Source organism: Phascolarctos cinereus, unplaced genomic scaffold (genome assembly GCF_003287225.1).
Source record: "Phascolarctos cinereus isolate Bilbo 61053 unplaced genomic scaffold, phaCin_HiC Scaffold_5;HRSCAF=322, whole genome shotgun sequence".
In the NCBI taxonomy this organism is placed as follows: Eukaryota; Metazoa; Chordata; class Mammalia; order Diprotodontia; family Phascolarctidae; genus Phascolarctos; species Phascolarctos cinereus.
In genome coordinates this window covers 121,485,805-121,507,270 of record NW_027555958.1, presented here as the reverse complement: position 1 = coordinate 121,507,270, position 21,466 = coordinate 121,485,805, and the positions used below count along the sequence as shown (strand labels likewise).

At 39.4% G+C, this 21,466-nt stretch overlaps 2 long non-coding RNA genes across 2 annotated transcripts; both read right to left on the bottom strand.

Annotated features, from left to right (window-relative positions):
• Positions 1–486: 486 nt before the first annotated feature.
• LOC144457546 (uncharacterized) lies at positions 487–5,039 on the bottom strand. Its single transcript, XR_013486936.1, has 2 exons — positions 4,553–5,039; positions 487–825 (listed from the first exon to the last, which is right to left on the bottom strand). It is a non-coding gene; the product is annotated as an uncharacterized LOC144457546 (long non-coding RNA).
• A 1,641-nt stretch (positions 5,040–6,680) lies between these two features.
• Positions 6,681–20,860, bottom strand: LOC144457545 (uncharacterized). The gene is made up of 2 exons (XR_013486935.1): positions 20,635–20,860; positions 6,681–7,345 (listed from the first exon to the last, which is right to left on the bottom strand). It is a non-coding gene; the product is annotated as an uncharacterized LOC144457545 (long non-coding RNA).
• Between the last annotated feature and the right edge of the window lie 606 nt (positions 20,861–21,466).

Sequence of the window (21,466 nt, the reverse complement as noted above, 5' to 3'; positions counted from 1 at the left end):
ATGACCGAAATAACTCAACAACAACAAAAACATTGCTGTTTACTGTTATGCCTCCCAATCATTGATAGTGGAGTTTAAAAAAATTTTTTTGATGTTCAATATAGTCTTACAAATATCTCTGAATGTGCATTGCTTCTTTCATATAAGAAATGTGAAGCATCATTCTATTCACATTTAGTTATCTACGAAAAGAACTATTTCGTGGATTGCTGTGGCTAAATAATTCATCACCTAATGGACAGTATCCTGGTGATGGAATTCTCTGACCTTAAGAAGCTGCCCTTTGGGCAGCAGAAACAATCTCAGAGCCTCTCCAGAGCATGGCAGAAGCTGCTGAAGATTGCACTCTGTTAACAAAGCCTTCTGAAACTCAGATTCACCTCCAAGCAAGGATAAGGCATCAGGAGGACTTGAGTCCTATGTAATTAGGTTCATTAAATCATAGACCTGGAAAGGATCACCTATCACAGAACGTGAGATAAATAGTGAATGTATCATGTATTAACTTTATTTGATCTGAAGCAGATAGAATTTAGTCATCCATTTTTTCGTTCACATTTACAGTGGGCTTAATACCCATCACCTTGTTGTGATTTATCTCCTTTTGATCTTTTAAGGAGCAACTCAGGCATGGAGCCATTCTTGACCATCTTCCACAGCAACATCCAATGGATGGCTGGTCTCAGAAAAGCAGCTGATCAGTAGGTTTGTTTTCTGTTGCCATTCTTGACACTTCTGGAAAGGACAACTAAGCCAGTCTGGACCATATAGATCATTGGGAAGGAAACCTGGACCTCCTCCAGTATTTATGGATTTTCAGTTAGCCTGCAGGAATGCAAAATAACACTTGTGTGTACCTGCCAAACAGCATCCTTTTTCTTTGCTGTGCTTTTCATATTTATAACTGTAACATGAACCAGTCTGCAGACTCAGTTTCATTAGTCTTGGAAAAGTATCATGTGCTTTATCTGTGTCCTAGAAGTCCCCCTTACTTTGAAAAATCTGATGCTATTCTTCCCCTGTATGGGGTAATTTTCCCACTTCCCCAAAGTAGCAACATGGAATTTCAGACAAGGATTTTAGATTGAAATGGGGGCAAATAATTTGGGTTTATTTTTCTACCTCGCCTCCCTTTCCTCTTTCCCCTTTTATGAAGGGCATGTGATTGTTTTGTATCTAGACTCAGGGATTGGGGGACAGGTTTTTCATTTCTTTGGTTGTCCATTTTTTCTACCTTCTGTCTCATATAAAAATATTTCTCCTTATTTCTCATAGGGAAAATAGGTGATAAGAAAAGTGAGGTATACCCTATTGTTCACTTGAATTAGTGAGCAACTTACAATTTTTTTACATTAATTATTTACATGTAATTTAATTTACATTAAATTAAAATGTACACTTCTCAGGAATTGTAAATACAAGCCTATCTTCATTATAAAAGCCTGCTCTGTTTCCAGCAGATAATCATACTTATGAACCATGAGTGAACTGTATCCCTAGAAGAACCCCCCCAAACAAGCAAAGACAGTTCAATTTGAGTCCAGCCATCCTAGACTAATGAGGCGTCTCCTAATCCAAATGGAATATGAGCAGGAACAAATGGACCCAACAAAATAATTCATCAACTTGTTGTGACCTAATGATTTCACTTTTACAGCTATCAAGATATCAAGTAATTTCCGGGAGAACCAAAGCTGCGGCCAAGTGTCTTGACACAGATACCAGGAACACAAGAATATAAGAATCATCAGATTTTAGAGCTGGCCTGGCTGGGCCTCTGTGCAACTTCCTTTCTGTCCCTCCTTGCTCATCTCACAGATGTGGAAACTGAGGCCCAGAGAAATTAAGTGAATTTTTTGAGGTCATAGAGATGGTTCATGGCAGAGGTATGGGGGCAGTCCATAGAGACCAGGGGTCCTGGGCTTGAGTCGTGGCTTTGACGCTTCCTAGCTGTGGGCAAGTCATTGAAATGCTCTGAGCTGAACTCTGAAATGAGTTTCTTCATTTGCAAAATGAAAGGTTGAACCAGATGACCTCCAGTTCTAAATCTATGATCCCGTGACTTGCAGGTCTGGTGTTCTTTCCAATAGGCTGAGTTGCTTTATTTTAATAGCCTGTCTGCATCTTTACAGCTGTTCATATTCCTTACTTGAAATGTCCTGGAAGCAACGTTAGCTGATTCTGCACAAAGTATGCTCAGCCAAAAGCAGACAACCTCTAGCCAAGTGAGACACTTTATAATTGGTAGCCTCTCTCAAATAGGCCTTGTTCAGGCAGAGTAGTATAGTACGGAAAAGATGAGACTTGGAATCTTAAGAGGCTTGGACTTCAGACTCAGTTTGAATCTCTGACTCATCACTTACTAGCTATCATAGGCAAGACATTGAACCTTTTTGAGTTTCAGTTTTCTCATTTGTAAAATGGGAATTTGGTACCTACCTCATAGAGTATCAAATGAAATAATGTATGCAAAACAGCTAGCAAATCTTAAAAATTCCAAATAACTGCCAAAGATCATTATACCTTTCTTCTCATTGTATTCAATGGAGTTTGGATAGAAATGGTACTGGAACATGTCGCTATCCTGCCAGTATTCTTTCAGGTTTCATTTTCAACAGACAACTGCCCTGATGGATAAAAAGACAGGGTTTTTTTGTTTGTTTTGCAAGTGAATGATATTACCAGGATGTGGGCTCATCTTGTGTGGGCACACTAAAAGCATCTTTGGGACAACTCCTGTAGCAGACAGGATAATGGGATCATAGGATCAAGGCCTTAACACATTAAGTGGTAATGGATAGGATTAGAGATTAAGCCCTTAGCCAACATAGTCCAACCTCTTTATTTTACAGATAAGCTACTGAAGTCCAGAAGAAGTGAGTTGCCCAAGGTCACATAGGTTATAAGCAAAATATTTAAGATTCAAACAAAAGGTGATCTTCTGGTCTCATGTCATTTTCCTTCCTTCTAGTGGATTTCCATTTTGGATTTTCTGTCTTGCCTTTTGAGAGTTTTTCATTCTATGTCGTTCAGAGGTTAAAAACATTGTTAAATGTTTATGGGTCAGCATCACATATGGGTACTTGTGGACAACAGTTGTCTGTGGCAGTGTTCCATGTGCATTTTCAGTATAGTTTGTTGTTATTCCTGTTTTCTTCATTTCACTTTTCATCATTGTCATCATTGATAGAGTTCATGGAGGCAGATGAAATTGTTGTTGTTTTTGTTTGACCTTTGTTCTCGAAGAGGTCCATGACATCAGCAAGGTGATGTCATGACTTGCAAGTGAATTGGATTTAAGTGAGGCAGAGCTGTGCAAAGTCACTCTCTCCTCTGGAGCCGTCTGGGTCCAGTGGTAAGATAAAGATCAGGGTGACTGGAGATGACTCCTGCCCTAAAGATCCTCAATGGGTTCAATGGTTCTCTGTGGTCTTACAGCAGGAGTTCTTAACCTTTTCTGTGTCCAATCAATGAACAATTACTAATGCTCCAGGAACTGTTTTAAGGACCAGAGAGACAAAGAAAAAGTAGGAATAAACCCTACTCTGAAGGAAATTACGTTAGGATGGAGTAGACAGCATATATAAATTCGTGCAGGCAAGATAAATACAGGTTAAACAAAGGTTAGAAATGGGATTGGAAGGGAAGAGTAAGATATCTGTACTTACAGAGTAACAAGGCGAAGCATCTGAAATTGGAGATGGATTGAACTGGTTGCTTCAGATGCCACTAACAATGAAAAACCAACCTTAGCCAATTCATTTCTATGGAAATAATACATAGGCACAGACTTCTCCCAAACATTTTTTTTCCTTCTCAAATTCTTGCATGTCTGTTTTGTAAAGAAGTTGGCCTTTTAGCATTGCTTCTGAAAGAATGTTTAAAAAGAAGAGGTTTGGGGCAGCTAGTGGCACAGTGGATAGAGCACCATCCCTGAAGTCAGGAGGACCTGAGTTCAAATCCTGCCTCAGACCAAACATTTGACACTTACTAGCTGTGTGACCCTCGGCAAATCACTTAACCCCAATTGCCTTAAAAAAAAAAAAAGGAGAGGTTCTCCAGTCTTGAAAAGAGTGGAGGAGAAAAAGGAAAATGACTCCTCAGCACATGCCAGCTGGGGCCCTTATAGCATATTGCTTTATTTAGTGGCCCTGAGAATTGACAACAGTATATCTAAGACCTTTTGCTTTTAGAACAGAAGAAACTATTCTCTAAAAATGAAATCTTTTCTGTCTCAAGACTCTCCTGACAACTTCTGCCATGCTACCTGAGGTTCAAAATCACTTGTTTTCACAGCCATCAGCAGCTTGAATTCCGTTGTTCTGCCTTTGTAAATGAAGAATCCCCAGGCAAATCACGAGGACTGGGAATTGCTTTAATAATGGGTTGCATGAGGCCCCAAGACCTCTAGCTACTTCCAAAGGGGCCTTTTGTTTAGCAGACCTGAATGATACTCAGGAGCTGCAGCAGGAGAAGCATTCTTATTTTGGTCAAGGAGTAGCCCTTCCCTGCCCCTTACTCCTCTTTTCATGCATCAGCATAAGGAACTTACATTAGCTAGCTAGCTGCCTTGCCCAATCTGCATTGCTCACCACATACTGAGCCAGAAACAGATGCTGGTAGGAGCTTTTCCTAAAAAAAAAAAAATCATTTCACATTTGTTGTCACAGATTTTTTTTTAAATTTTTGCATTATTTAGAGAGAAGGTAGAACAAATATCTAGGAAACTCTTTCACATACACAACCTTTTGCCAAAGTTACTCCACAGATGATAGGCAGGAGGGACTACTAATGCTATTTATATCTTTCCCTTCTAGAAATCATTGGGGTTTCCTGAGTTCATTCTCTCATTCTCTCTCTCTCTCTCTCTGTGCCTCCCTTCCTCCTCCTCCTCCTCCTTCTGTCTCCCTGTCTCTTTCCCTCTCCACCTCCATCTCTCTCTTATTTTTCTTACCTTCCTCTGTCTTTCTCTCTCTCTCCCTCCATGTCTCTCTCTTTCTCTCTCTGTCTTTGTCTGTCTGTCTGTCTGTCTGTCTGTCTCTGTCTGTCTCTTCTCTCTCTCTCTCTCTCTCTCTCTCTCTCTCTCTCAGCACACACACACAAACAAACAAAACAAAACAACAACAAAAAAGAAAAACTGCTCAAATCAGGAAGTCCATGAATTTGATCAGCCTCTGCCTGCAGCTGAATGGATACACTTCTCCTTGGGCAGACAGCACTCTTAGCCCAGAAAGAGTTGTGTAGCCCTTCTTTGCAAGTCGTAGAGGGCAACTTGCTAAGAGTTAATGACAAACCTCCTTGATTCCATCCAGTGCCTACTTTGGGGGGGCCACAAAACTTCTCAGTTCTTCTCTTGCCAAGTTTAAAACAAAAGTCAACTTCTTTTCCTTTCCTAATTTGGCTGTTGCAGATGGTCTGCCTCTTCAAATGTGGGTCCTGAATTTCTAGGACAGTAAAGGTTAAGGGCAACACTTGCATAAGACTTCAGAGAAAAGCTTATACCTGAGCCATGGAAAAAACTGTGATTGTCAGGAAAGAGAGTCTTATCTTCTCCTGCAGGGGTGGAAGAGCCACCCTGAACCAAACTTGGCAAAACGAGGTTGCCTGGACAACTCCAAACATAAAGAATAAGCACATTCATTTTTATCTGTCTTCAAATGCAAATTTAGTTTTCAGGGAAAAGTGGAGAAGGATATTCCTTTTGCTTCTATATATTTCATCCACACCAAAAGCTCTTGCTTATTACAGTGTGTCTATGGGAACTATAGAAATTGATTTGTAGGTGTTTAGTGGAAATTTATTGGTTCTTTGGAATCAAGAACAATTCACTTTACTCTCAGATTCTCCTCACTCAAGATGCTTTTCAATCACGTGTGAGATCCTATCTTTCTGTCTGTTTTACTGTTTGCTGATTGATTTTGCCTATCATCAACACACATGTGCTGAACAGACTTAGAACATACTTTTCTAATTCATATTCTAAGGGAGTATTAAGGAAACCAAATATTTTTACACCCTCCCCCCCAATGTTACAGAATCAAATAAGACTGCTACTTTCATCTTCCTACCTCCAATGGCCACACAAGTCTACCAAACTTTATCACCTTGAGTTGACTTCCTGCAGGTCAGGACTGTAACGAGTCAGGGATTATGTGTGCAGATTCTTATCTGTCCTGGAGCTAAAGATAGCTGGCTACACTCTGAAACCATCAATCTAGGTTATTCCAAGAGCCATAAATACATTCTCTTCCACCATCTAGTCCATCAAAAGTTCAGCAACATTTCTCAACTTTTTTCTCCTCTCCCCCTTTCCCTTCTCATACATCTCTCTACTTTCTAACCACCTATTAGAGACCTCCTCCACCCCACCCCAGGCTTTTCTACTGAAACAATCAATCATCTTCCTCAACTTACATTCTGCTCATACTTTAACTGCTCCAAATACCATAAAGGATCCTAATTGTGTCTCATATCAAATTTAATCTCCTTATAAGGCAGTTTAGATGTTGCCCTTACCTTACTGACCTTCATTTTGCATTTTACTCCAAACATACTAACTGCTTCATGGTTTCTCACTTGCATACTGCTATCCCCAACCTCCCAATCATACGAGACCATATTAAACATCTGGAGGGATAAGATGTTTGAAATAAACCTTAATCACTGTTTGGGAAAAAAAATAGAAATAAACAAGTTGAATTTATTTAGCATGTAGGATTTAGAACTAGATGAGTTTAGAGGTCATCTAGTCCAAAGCTCTTACTTTACAGAGGAAACTCAGGCACAGAGAGGCCCTGCCTAATATTACATAGCTATAAAAGGATGGAGAATATGCCTTGGCCCACTGTGCCGCAGCCAGACTGACAATATCTGCCCCCTCAGGGTTCTAGAGGTACCCTGAGGTGTTTTGAAATGTCTCTTCTCTAATGCCATTGGTTGGAAACCCCTTCCTTTCTTCTCTTTTACCCCTTAGGTTCCAGACACATTTAACTACTTAACAATAATTAGATCTTACAAATGGATATTAATTTAATTAACTGATTAAATATTAATTACAAATTAAAATTAATTAAAATACATCACTAACAAAAGTATAAACATTTTATCTCAAGTCCTCCTGGGCACTCTCCGAGGAGAATGGGCTCAATCTTATTTTGCTTCTTATATAGCATTGGTTCCACCAATTTCATTTCCAGATGAACATGACTGCTACCAGCTACTGATGGTCCAAGTCTGGAAAAGGACTCCTAAAGGTCACTTCTTGGTCTTCAGGGCATCACTGTTGAGCTAGGGACACAACTTGAATGATAGGATACTAGGATGCCAAAGGTTCTGATCCCTTCACCTGGAGTGGAAAAGAATAAGCAGAGGTCAAGAGCCAAGATTCTTTTTTTTTTTTAACCACACGTTACCCTTGGCAGGGAGGGCCCAAGGCCTCTCTTCTTAAGTGTGACTCTCACCAGCCACTAACAAAGCAACCAAGAAAATGGGCAAGGCGAACTCAAGCCTTTTTTAATGCCTCTGCAGGCTGGGAAAAAACCTTCTATTTACCATATGGTTAATAGACCAGAACCAGTTACAGACTATCTGCACATGCACTAACATTTCTCCAAGGTATTCCCATTAAACATCATTAGGACTCTCCCAAAATTAGTCTTTTGAGCCTCTCTGTGTGGGGAGATTCTGTTCTGGCACTCTGGGTGTGCGCCAGGCCCCATGACACTCTTGTTATAGATTTAGAGTTGGAAGGGACATGAAAGGTCATCTAATTTTATTCTCTCATTCTGCTTATGAGGAAACTCAGACCAAGAGAAAAAATTATTTTCTTAATTTTTCTTAAATACACTCTTAATTGACAGGGCTGGGATTCTGACTCAGTACGCAGCTCATTCTACTACATGGTACACTTGAATCATAGAACTCTGTATCCTAGGCCACTTAATCCAAATCCCCTCATTTCAAAGAGGAGGAAATTGAGGTCTAGGGACATTAAATGGCTTGTCTGATGCCATACATGTTGCAAGGCTTGAACCTAAGACCTCGATAACTGTACCTAGTGCTCATTCCACTGTAGTATATGCCTGACCCCTATGGGCTCACTAAGTCGAAAATCTTAAATAGCTGAGTCAAACCTAGAGCCCAGGTTTCAGCAGCTTTTCACAATGAGCTACTAAGAAAAAAAAAGTTTTTCTTTCTTTTCTTCTTGTTCTTATTCTTTTTTTAGTTTGTAAAAAAAAAAAAGGTAGTGCTGATTGAGATGATTTAAATTGAAGCCATCCAGAAAATAGGGCAGCATGGGGTGCAGTGGATAAAACACTAGACCTGGAGTCAGGAAGACCTTGAGTTCAAATCTGGATCAGATACTTACTCGCTGTGTGACCCTGGGCAAGTCATTTAACTCTGTTTGCCTCAGTTTTACATCTATCAAATGACCTGGAGAAGGAAATGGTAAATAGTTTCTTTGTCCAGAAAACATCAAATGGGGTCATGAAGAGTCAGACACAAATGAAAAATGACTAAACAACAAGAAAAAAGCAGGCAGTATGGATCTAATGACCTCTAAGGGTCATTAACCTAACTACTACTGTGAGAAAATGAACTCATGAACTTTGTAGCATGGATGTTGGAGATGGTGGAGAGGTTGTTTGCTGGAGAGTCAAAGTTCTTGGGTTTAAATCCTGCCCCTGCCACTTGCCACTTGACCTTGGGCAAGTCACTTAGCCAGTGTGGATCTCAATTTCTTCATCTATAAAATGATGGGGGAGAGGTAGATTAGATGGCTTCTGAGGTCCCTTCCAGCTCTGGGTCTATGAACCTAGGAAGTTTGTTTGATGTTCTACATGAATGTGTGCCACAGGCTTCCCTATCCCTCTGCATTGGAGATAGCAGTGCAAGAATGTATCTTAGCTCACAAGAATCAGTCAATAAGCATTTATTAAGCACCTGCTATATGCTGGGCACTCTTCCTTTAATACCGCCTACCCCCCTCCCCATACACACACATACCCACACCGGCACAAACACAGATACACATTCAGTTGCTCTATCTTCTCTCATTCCCTTTGTCTCTAGAGAAAAGCAGAAGGAGGACCTGGAGCAGAAGAGGCTGGTGCAAACCACAGCCTGGCATTATGCTTTCCTTCCCTCCTTCGTATTGTCTCCAATCCAAGCTTTCTAAGAGACAGCTTGATCAAGTGGAACATCTGAGGAACTGGATTCTGAGTCCAGTCAGGAGACCCTGTGGAACAAATGTTTTTCTTCAACTTTAAGGGGACTTGGAAGATTATTTTGACAGAACTGGCAATGGATTAACTTCAAATAGCACTTTTATAGGATTAAGCTGGATGCCTGGGAGTTTGCTGTTATGTAATGTGAGGTCATGCTATGGTATCCAGAGCTGGGGTCAAACTTTCTAAGGTTCAGCCAAGATTTCCACCTGAGGACATGGGAACAAAGAAACAGAAAGTCCTCAAGGAAGGTTAAAGCTTAAGGAGCCAATCTCAGAGTGGTGGGGGCCCCTAAGTACCAAATCAAACCAGCAAATAAACAGATATAGAAGCCTTTTAGCACATCCACCTACCCCCATCCAAAGCAAGTATTTACATTCTTTCAGAAGCCATAATTATAGGAGCTGTCTGATTGGTGGCTACGATATACCCACAGGGGAGAAAAAAACCGAAACAATTGGTCGCCCCACTGGTATGCTGTTTAAATATGGTTTATCCACCACCAGCAAGGCAAAGAGGAAGACTTGTTTGGGGGAGTCCCAAACTGGCCACTTCTTCCTTTTACAACATGTGGAGGCTGGCAGGTAGAGGTTACACTAGATGTTTTCCAAGGTTTCCTGTAGTACAGTGGAAAGAATGCTGGGTTTGAAGTCAGAAGAACTAGAATTATATCTCAGCTGGGCCATTTATTATCTATGCAGCCTTGGGCAAGTCATTTCTGGGCCTCATTTTCTTCATCTGTAAAATGAGGCACTTGGTCTAAATAATTCCATCTAGCCCTGCATCTTTGATTCTAAAGTTCTGTCATCTGAAAGAGGGCCTGGACTTATTTTGTGCAGCTCCAGATGGCAGGTTTAGAACCAATGGGTATGAATCAAAGGGAGGCAGATTTAGTTTTTAAATTAGAATAGGAAGTATTCTGATCTAGTACAATAAGCATTTATTAAGCATTAATGAATAAATGAATGAAATAGCTTTTATTAACCAATTAATGTATTAGGCAACATGCTAGGCTCTAGAGCTGCAAAAACAAATCCCTTAAGGAGCTTATGTTCTAATAGGAAGAGACAACACAAATAGGGAAATAATGTTAGGAAAGGAAACATTGGTCTAAGGAATCACAGGAATGATGAGTAGAGGCATAGCGTAGTCAAGAGGTAGTAATGACTAAATTTATTTGATTACTGTTCTTGGGGTAAGAGCTCAAAAGGTAGGATATATAGATAGATAGATAGATAGATAGATAGATAGATAGATAGATAGATAGATAGATAGATATAGATGTATCTATATCTATATCTATCTAGATAGATAGATAGATAGATAGATAGATATAGATATAGATAGATATAGATATATCTATATCTATATCTATCTATCTATCTATCTATCTATCTAGATAGATATAGATATAGATACATCTATATCTATCTATCTATCTATCTATCTATCTATCTATCTATCTATCTATCTATCTATCTATATATATATGAGTGAGCAGCAGGGCACCTGCAAGATGCCCAGGGTAGATGCATGTGAAGTATGATCTAGGGTTGGCTAGATATAGTTGGATAAGCAAGTTTGCACTAACTCACCAATCAGTACAGCTCAGCACCATATGTGGCTTGCCACCCTGAACCTACTATGTGCTGGGTTCTGTGTCAGCTACTTGTGATATAAATCTAAAAAAATGAAACAAAGCTTGCCCTCAAGGAGCTTACACTTACACTCTAGGTAGTGGTGGTGGTGGTGGAAGATACCACATATTCATAAATAAGTAAATATATCATAGCTACAAAACTATTTCATTGTGTGTGTGTTAGGGGGACCCTGACAACTGAATATAGGGAGGCTTTTTGAAGAATGGGGTGTTTGGGCTGAAATTTGAAGGGAAATAGGGGTTCTGAGTGGTGGAGATAAGAAGAGAAAGCATTCCAGGCATGGGGAGAAAGAGGAAAACCTGTGCCCAGGCAGGTAGGAGATAGAATGCCCTTATTAGGGAGCATCAGTAGGTCAGTTTCCCTGGGCTATGGAATGTGGGAAGGGGAGTAATACATGACCACTTGGAAAAGCTAGTCTGGGACCAGGTTGCAAAGGTCTTTAAATGCCAAACAGAGGTATTCTGGAGTTTTATCCTGGAGGCAATAGGGAAACATTACAGCTCTTATAGCAGGAAAATGACGTGGTCAGACCTATGCTTTAGAAATACCAATTTGCCACCTCTATAGAAGATGGTTGGAGAAGGGAGAGGCTAGATACAGGGAAACTAACTAGGAGGCTGTTGGAGGTTTTAGTCAATGGAAATATTTAAGCAGAGGTTCCATCAGGTATGCTGCAAAGAGAATCCCTGAATAGATACTGAGTTGGACTGGGATGGCCTTTGAGTTCCATTCTGATTCGATGATCCTATCTGCATTTTTATTATTACTATTATGATTATAGCCATATCTTGTGCTTTACTGATTGCTCCATTTTAATTTTTGGACTATGAAAAACAATCTGGACCAGGTAAGGACATCATGCAACCCTTTTGTCTTTAGATACCATGGAAAATAAGGGCACTGAGTTAAGTCCAAGCTTGCTAAAGCTTAATCATTGTCCTTCAGTCTTGAAGAAAATGGTTCTGTTTTCATTTTTGGTTTTTGTTTGTTTTGCGAGGTAATGGGGGTTAAGTGACTTTCCCAGGATCACATGTGGGCACCACGTGTCTGAGGCCAGACTTGAGCCCCGGTCCTCCTGACTCCAGGGCCGGTGCTCTATCCACTGCACCACCTAGCTGCCCCAGAAAATGTTTCTTGATGGTGAATTTCTGAGCATATGTAAAATATGTTCCTTGGTTGACATCCCCAATGGCTAGCTAAAGGGACTTGCCCCCTCTGAAAGATCAACTCTCCAGGTCACAAGTTGCCTCAAAGAATTTGTTTCAGAAGAGCATTTCCATTTCTTAGACTCCCAGACGGGTCATTTGACACCACGTCATGTTAACCACAGTCATGTTACACTCACATTTCACTTCTGTGAACCTATGTAGCCTTTCCTTTGCCTTTCTCCCTTGTGATGATCATCCTTGAACTCGTAACAGGAAGAGGCAACATGATGTAATGAAGTGGTATCAAACTCCAGTGGTAAGGAGGGGCTACTGAAGATCAAAAACTGAAAAGCATCTTACAAATCATCTAATCCAACAGCTGAGGCCTACAGAGGTTGACTGACTTGCCCAAGGTCACACATTTAGTAAACATCAAAGGTAGGATCTGAATACAGGTCTTCTGACTCTAGAACCTTGTTTTTTCCACTCCTCCATACTTTCTCCTGAAGCCGTGGAAAGCCAACCTCCAGATCACTTTGAGAAATGGAAAATGAGGACAGCTGGAATAGCTTTGTTGTCGTTGTTAAGTCATTTTTTCAGTTGTGTCTGATTCTTTGTGACCTTATTTGGGGTTTTCTTGGTGAAGGTACTAGAATGGTTTGCTATATTCTTCTCCAGCTCCTTTGACAGATGAGGAAACAGGAGCTAACAGGGTTAAGTGACTTGCCCAGGGTCACACAGCTAGTCAGTGTCTGAGGATGGATTTGAACTCAGGAAAAGTTTTTCTGACTTCAAGTCTCCTGGCTGCTAGGATAGCTATAGGGTGTTAATTAGACACATATAGAGTCAATCTTTCAGGTACTGGTTAAGTAGAGACAAGTTGCTAAGGTATAATCTTTCAGGTACTGGGTGAGTAGAACCAGAGTTGGCAGTAAACTTACTTAGGTGGAAAGCTGAAACTTGTGAGGGGAGATGTAAAAAGAGGTGCTGATATTAGAAGAGAAGAGCCATTGGTTCTGAATTTGGAAAGAGCTAGCTGAATATTTTTTTAACGGCACAATTTAGGCTGATATACTAGTTCCAGGTGAAGAGCTGTACTTCATCTAAAGAGAACTACTTACTGTACTATCTATGTGAGCCAGGGCAGATTATTTATTAATAACTACTAGCATTTATATAGCACTTTAAATAGAGCTTTGTTTACATTTATATCACTATTTCAGTTCTTATAACAATGCATTGAGGTAGTTACTAGAGTTATCATTTTCTCCTCTTGATTAGTTTCTTTAAATTGAGACTCAGGTTTAGGGATTACTCATATTTACAAAGCTAACAAGTATTAAAGACAAGATTTGAACCTAGGTCCTCCTGATTGAGTATAGCATCCTTTCCCTTACCCCATACTTGAGTTTTCAAGATGGTTTCTTCATCTATAAAATATGGGAGTTGGTCCTGATAATCTCTAAAGGACTGAAATCTTATTATCCTCTTGAAAATCAGCCTTACCTGTGCCAAGTGAATATACTGTGTTGCTGACATATGATAGCTCTGGAGACAGGGTTAGGTAGGGTTAAAATGAAAGCCATCACATGCCCTTGTGATTTGAAAGTTTAATACTTCTGCACATCATTTTTCTTCCATTTAATTTCTTAGGAAAGGTCTTTAATCTTGACCTCATCTTGATTAAATTAAGGGATGGTGAGTTTGCCAACACCCCACTTAGAGATTCAGAGGGGATATTCAGATTTCCTTGAGGGTCAAGTTTAGCCTGTTGGCAAAGGAAAAGAGAGAAGGAAACAATTTTCGAATGAAAAGGCTTTGGGCTTTGGGGTTCATTTATGGAAGGTGTTTCTGGTCTTTCAGGGCTGGGATATTTCTTCACAATCTTACCTTTAACATAATTTTTCCTTTAAGTGGTTGATTCTTTAGGAATGAACAAAAACATTTTAAAAAGTATATAAGGGAAATGTCTCCATATTTATGAGGGACTATGACTTTTTGGGTAACCAAAAGCTTGATGTGATCCAACAATGCATTGTAACAAATATCTCTCATGTCTAGAACTTTCTCCTTCCTCGTCTCTCCCTCCTAGCTTCCTTAACATCCCAGCTAAAACCCCACCTTCCTCAAGGCTCCTTTCCCACTCCCCTTAATGCTTGTGCCTTCTGTCTGAGATTATCTTTGATTTATCCTGTGTATATCCTGTTTGTACATAGTTGTTTGCATCTCATCTATTAGACTGTGAGCTCCTAGAGAGCAGAGACTATGTTTTGCTTTACTTTCCATTCCTCAAATTTAGCATCTTGCTTGGCATTTAGTAGGTGCTTAACTGTTGACAATTAAAACAGTAATATTAGACTACAATAGGCTGACCAACAAAATGTTCAGAACATGGTTAAGTGAAGGTCATACCGGATTTTGAATCACTCAGTCCATCAGTAAGCATTTATTAAACACCTACTATGTGCTCCACTGCATCATTCCAATACCTCCTCACTCCTACCTGAGATATTGTATTTAATTCTGGGTACTGGCTTTTCAAGGGAGATTTTGCAAAACTAGGTAAGGCTGATGAGAATGATAAAGAGTCTGAGAAATATATCCTATTTAATTAAACTCAGCAAAAAGAACCTTATTTTTTGTATCTCCAGTAGCTCACATGTGCCTGGTATTATGTTAGCTGCTGAGGGTACAAAGATAAAAATGCCATAGAACCTGCCCTTAAAGAGAGACTTAATTGGGAAGTCTGACATGTATAAAATATGTATGATACAAGACAGAATATGATAAGGACAGAAAGGTAGGCAAATTAGTCCTTTCAGGGAAAGGTGATATCATAGAGTTGATAGCCCCCAAACTGAAGCTGGAAGGAACACAGAGATCTCAACAGAGTTTGAAAGGAGGGAGTTTCAGGTCAAGGTATTGGTGGCATTTATAAACATATGGAGAAGAAAGCATATGGGATGAGATCAGCTGGCAGTCAAGTTTGACTATAGCATAGAGGTAGAGTAGAAAGAGCACTGGCCTTAGATACAGAAGATCTGGGCTTAAATCTACTTTTAAAACCTACTAGCTATGTGACATTGGGCATGCCACTTAACCTTCTGTGTAGTAGGGTAGCACCTCCTTATTCCTGGAAGCTCCGACCCAATTAGTATATTATGAGACAGCATCAACTTTTTTTTTTCATATCATACTGTTAGCTGACTTTGAGTTTATAAACCTTCAAACATTAAGATTTGTTTTAGACAAACTACTGTCTAACCATGCCTCGTACTTGTGTAGTCAGTTTTTTAACCCAAGGGTAAGATTTTACATTTTTTCTATTATACATAATATTATGATGCTACAGTAACATTATACATATAATAGAATTCCCCTGAGATCTATTTGATTATATATTTTATCTAATAGATCTAACAAATATTGAATAGCATCAAGGTCAGATCCCTTGAACATTCTATAGAGACTCCCCTGACATGGACCCATTCATAAATATTCATTGTATCTAATCACCCGAACAGTTTCACATCTTCTTAAATTTATTATCAACTAATGAACATCTCTCTATCTTATTCATAAAGAAAAAATGAGACTTTTCCAAACAACTTCCTAAAATCTAGGTATCTGATGTCCATAGCATTCTCCTGATCTATTAGATAAATATATCATGTTATATATTTATACACGTATATAAAATTTATCTATAAGAATTTTTATATATAACAATGTATTGTATAGTTATAGCTACTAGATCAAGGGAAGGCTATAGCATCGAACACCTAGATTTTAGCAAAGGAATTTAGCAAGATATATATATATATATATATATATATATACACACACACACACATATATATATATATGAAACTCTAACATCAAATATTATATAATATATTTTTTCATTTTTAATGTTTCAGCACCTTTCTATTTCCATTCTTATGATACTCTGAGCCAATTAATCAAGCTGGCATGGGGGCCCAGTGCCACTAGTAGATGAAGGACAGAATTCATACCACTCCAGGGCTGACTCACAGAATCCAAAGTCTCGTGACTCAAGGTGCATTGTTCTGCAGCCTCCAATTTTGCTGAGAGCTATTCTAAGCACCCCTTGAAAAAGATGGATGTCCTGCAATTAGTACATATTTAAGGAGGAGGAAAAACAATGTTAATGACATGCTACTATTCTATATTTAGCCCTTTTGATCTCAGGGTCTCAATCTCTACTCTAAGCACTTATAATTGAAAAATTATAGGACGATAACTTTAGAGCCTGAAGAGACTCAAGGGACTGCCAATAATATTTATTTTAGGCAAAACAGAGAATTTTCTAATGGCAAAAATTCTAATTGGAATTTTTCTAATTCTAAATAGAATCTCTCTCGCCTTTTTTAAAAAGGGCTGTTATCAGCTGAGGTAGAGTACCACCGTAGTCGACAAAAAACTGGCCACTGAGGCAGGAATATCTGGGAGGAGGGCTTGCCTTTAATATGTACTGGTTGTGTGACTCTGGGCTAATCACTTAACTTCTCAGGTCCCAGGTAACCCTCCAAAACTCTAAATCCAAGAACAGTTGCTTCATTGAATTGATAGAGGAAATTTACTCACTGGGAGTTCCCTATACCAATGAAATTATAGGTCTAATTCAAGAAAAATATTGTCAGTTGTAATAAATATATGATAAACACTTAATACAATAGGATGTGATTACTCCAGTGAAAATGTACTATTAGCTCTTGAAAATTTTACTATTCTCATTATGATCAAAGGAAATTGTGACATAGTAGAAAGAACACTGCATGTGGAGACAGAAGATCTTGGTTCGAATCTAGCCTCTGATGTGTAGTAGCTGTTGACATTGGGCAATTCACTTAACCTCCCTGAACCTTGATTTCCTCGTCTGTAAAAAGAAGGGATTGAACTAGATGGCCTCTGAGAGTCCTTTTACTTTTGCATCGGTGATTTGACCCTCAAAATCCATTGTGTGGGGCACTCTCCTCATTGGTAGGGACTGATTACTCAATACTCTGCACATCTGGGTGCAGAGTTAGTGGAGCTGGCAAGAGTGGGTGAAAAGAGAGATCCAGGTTCTTTCATCTCCTCTGGATCTTCTGGCTTCAAGAGAAGACAAATGGGATTCCAACCTCTCTTCAGAGCCATGAAGGGAGAAATACTTCGAGAATAAGCCAACTTGTAGAATTTCAATCATCTCTCCACTTCCGGCTTTCTACAGTAGAAACTCTCTCTCTCACTTTCTCTCTCTCTCTGTGTCTCTATCTCTGTCTGTCTGTCTCTCTCTCTCTCTCTGTCTCTCTCTCTCTTTCTCTCTCTGTCTCTCTCTCTCTCTCTCTCTCTCTCTCTCTCTCTCTCTCTGTTGAGTTATCTCCCAACAGGTGAGCTCCTTCAATCTGTATTGTCAAATACACATTCTCATTTGTATCTTGTCTCTGCTTTCTGTTTTGCTATTGACTTAGATAAATGAGTTTCTTTGATATTTTCGGTGTGCATTCACTGTGGAACTGGCATCTAGTTGGAAAAGGCTCAAGCCACGAATATAAAACTTGAGGTTCTCCTTTTTTCATTAGCATTTAGCAATCAGGAGTTTAGCTTGAACCTTAAAATTCCATCCCCTTAGACTAATAATATTTAAGGGAGTAGACATACATAATTCTAACCCAGTACCCCCTCTCTCTGAGGAGAGAATGGCTAACCTCTAGTTCCAACTTCTTCTTGGCAGGAATTATAGACTCCCTCAGAGAAGGGTTGGAGAAGAATAAGCTAGAGATGTCTACTCTTGCCTCTCTGTGAGCTGTATTGAAACAAACACATTGCATATCTATGTTTCAACAAAACATGTGCAGTAAATCATTTTTAAATTTCAGTAATCTATTATAAACTTCATATTCTTGTCTCTGATCCATTTAGCAATGGCTAAATTTCCATCTTATTTTGAAATAGGCAGTCTCTTTTTAGTCACCTAAATCATTCCAAATGCAAGCAGGAGTATGGATTTTCAAGGAGCTTAAAATAGTGTCCTTGGGTAAAGAAGAATTGATATTGCTTCACCACAACACACTGTTTCTTGGTGGGGAGGGGTAAGTGGACTACATGAAGGTCTCTTCAACAACCATCAATGCACTTTCTATTGTTTGCAAAGTAATTACTGTGTTGTACTTTACACGAATTTTAGTCAGTCAGCCAATAAATGTTTAGGTCTTGTGCCAAATATTGGGCAAGAAAAACAAGAGACAGTTCCTACTCTTAAGGAGCTTACAGTCAAATGAGGGACACAACATGTAAACAACTTTGTACAAACAAAATAGAAAGAAGATAAACTGAAGATAATAAACAGAGGGAAGCTCAACATTTAAGACAGTAAAGGAAGAATCATATTCAGGTGAAAGAGTGGGAATTTGAACTGGAAGAATACATTTACTTAATTTAACCATATTTCCAATTAGTCAAATTCAGGATAGAGTATTGGGGCAGGATATGGAACTAAGGGTTAGTTAGCACTCGAATTCCCTTACTTCTCTTTATTGTTGGCTTAGTGCTCTTCAACATAAATTGTACCTTTTCCTTGGCCGGCTCCAGGAAAAATTGTTGGTTCTTTGTTTTCAAAGAGGACCAATAACATCACAGGGATAACTTGACTCACGGGCGAGTTGGATTTAAGTGAGGCAGAGTTGCACAAAGTCACCCCACTCTCTTCCAGCATCATCAAAGTCCAGTGATGAGACAAAAGTCAAGATGATTGGTGATAGCACAGGATATAGTGGATGACCTTTCATCTTAGATATCTGACCAAGCTCTAAGAGCTCCACAGCTTCTGCTTCAGCCTTCATGGCCATTGGAACAGATTGTCCTTAGAAAGTCTTCACATGCTTGGGGTAGACATCCCCCTAACTCACTGAGGGGTTTGAGGCCTGCTGGTTACCCTTACCCAGCTTCAGCCCATGTGCTACAATAGCTTACTGGGGTATGGCCATTGCACATTGCTAGGTAAGCCCTCACACCAGACATGTTAGTCCTCCTGAACAACCCATACGTTCCAGGAAAGGTATACCAGTCTTTAAGCTAAAGCATTATGAATTGCTCTTTAAGCTACTTTATCACTTGGTTAAAATTTGATATAGTTATTCACAAAATAATTGTAATGCTTTAAACTTACTGCTAGCCAAGAACATTTCCTGGGATATTTCTCTAGTTGCTACTGGTTAAAAACAAAAACAAAAACTGAGGCTCACCTTAAAGGGAAAACATTTGACCACCTTAAAATTACATGAGGTAGAATTACATTAAAACCTAAAATTTCTCCTGTGTCATAAATAAATAAATAAATTCATGGACATTAAATTGTTGGATATGATATCACCTTCATCTTTATGCAGAGCATGATATCCAATGATTTATGCTTATGTTATCCCCATGGCTTCTCTCTATTCCCTTCCTCAGCTTCCAGAGGCTCCTCATATTACTTATGATAGTAACTGCCCCCAAAGTCAACTCTTCTGTCCACTGCCCAGCATAGGACAGGGTGGATACCACATTTGTCTGGCCCCTGGAGCTGTATGCTTCCTGACCTTGCTATGGTTTCTGCCCCTCCTGGCATGGAAAATAGCTCCCTTTGCCTCGGGTTCACTGCTGCAGAGCAGTGAATCATGTGATTCTCTTTCTTTTATTCTCCCTATTTGCATCTCTACAAATACCATCTTTCACTCAAATAGATAATAGATAGTGCAATACTCTACAGACAATCCTGGGGATGGAGCCAAAAGGTGGTGAAGGATATTAAGAGCTCACTGAGGTCATCCATCTCACTAAAGTCCATCACATGATGTATCAACATGGGCAGGGAAGCCAATCTAGAGCTGGCTTTTCTGACCCTTGGCTGGGAAAACGTTTTATAAGTGGCTGATTCCTGCCTAGCTTCAGCCCTATTTTTATGTATCAGCAAAGAATCTCTGTCTCATTGCATTGCCAGGGGAGCAGGGAGTCATTTGGAACAGTTTAAGCCAATATCTTTAAAAAATGGGATGAAATTAAGGAAACCTAAAATTAGATGGAATGCACTGAAACAAACTTCCTGAAAGAGATAGTCATCACAGACTGACCTTTCAAGGAAAAAGCAATGATAGCCATGCTGCTAGAGACATTGAAGACCACATCATTGGTCCCTTTATAGAGAGAGGAAGCTGGCTTAGATAACCTGTTACTTCTTTTTCCAACTTCAATTCCCATAGCTCACATAATCACCATAGGGAGCCAAGACAATGAGTGGAACCATGGCTCGGATTGGGCCAAGATAAACTGGACCAATGACCTGGTTATTCTAAGTGACTTGGCTCCAGGCCCCCACCTCAGAGAACAGGCTGACTTTTTGTGGTCATGAACTATGGACCCTCCCTCCCCACTGCTGACTTGAATCTAATCAGAACACAGATTGAATCCTACTACCCAACCCTGCCTCTCAAAATCAATTCCAGAGGCACAGAAACCTCTCATATCAAGTTGAGTAGCAAGATTGGAATACTTGCTTCCTAGAATTTTTTTTTAATTAAGCCTTTAAAAAAAGAAAAGAAGAAAAACAAACCTTACCTTTTCCATAGATTATATACATGCTTAATCATACAGATCATAGCCTACATTTTGTTTTCTGCTCCTGTCTCTTCTTCATCATCTCTCTGGTAAGTCTATGGCATAGTTAAAATGTGGTATTACAGCTTTAGAACATTCACTAAAAATGGGGGAGGGAGAAGCAAACAAACAAAAGAGTCCCTTTGTCACCAGGAAGGAAAATTGGTCAATGCTCAGAACTAGACAGGACCGGATATTACTGTTAACAAGAGACTAAATTCCTCTTCGAGTTCTCATCAAATAGTACTGACAAAGATCACATGTCAGCCTTCTTTGCAGAAGTGGTGGACTATCAGTGTAGAACATTGCACATGCTGTCAGACTGTTTATGTGCTGGTTAGTTTTACTAAGCAGATTTTTTTTTCAAACTGATGGATAAGTGAGCATAGATGAAAGGATATATTTAGAAATGAAGGTGATATATTAAAAAGATACCAATAAAAAGTATAAAGATTCTTATGTGCATATGGCAATGTTAGGTGCCAGACAAAGACAATCACATATGACTCCTGCTTTTTTTTTTTTTTACCCAGGGGTGGGGGTGGGGGGAGGTGGACATGTGATTTCGTTCATCTAAGGAATTTCCACTGAGGAAATTTCCTCCACTAATGCAAACTAGCAATTCCACTGTAACTTGTAGTTTTAGAGAGTTTCCCTGGGGGCACTGAGACCTTAAATAACCTGCCTATAGTCAAACTGCTAGTTTAGTTAGAGGAAAGATTTGAACCCAAATCTCTGTGACTCCAAACTGGGTCCTTTATCCACTATATCATGCTGTCTTATGCTTTTAAAA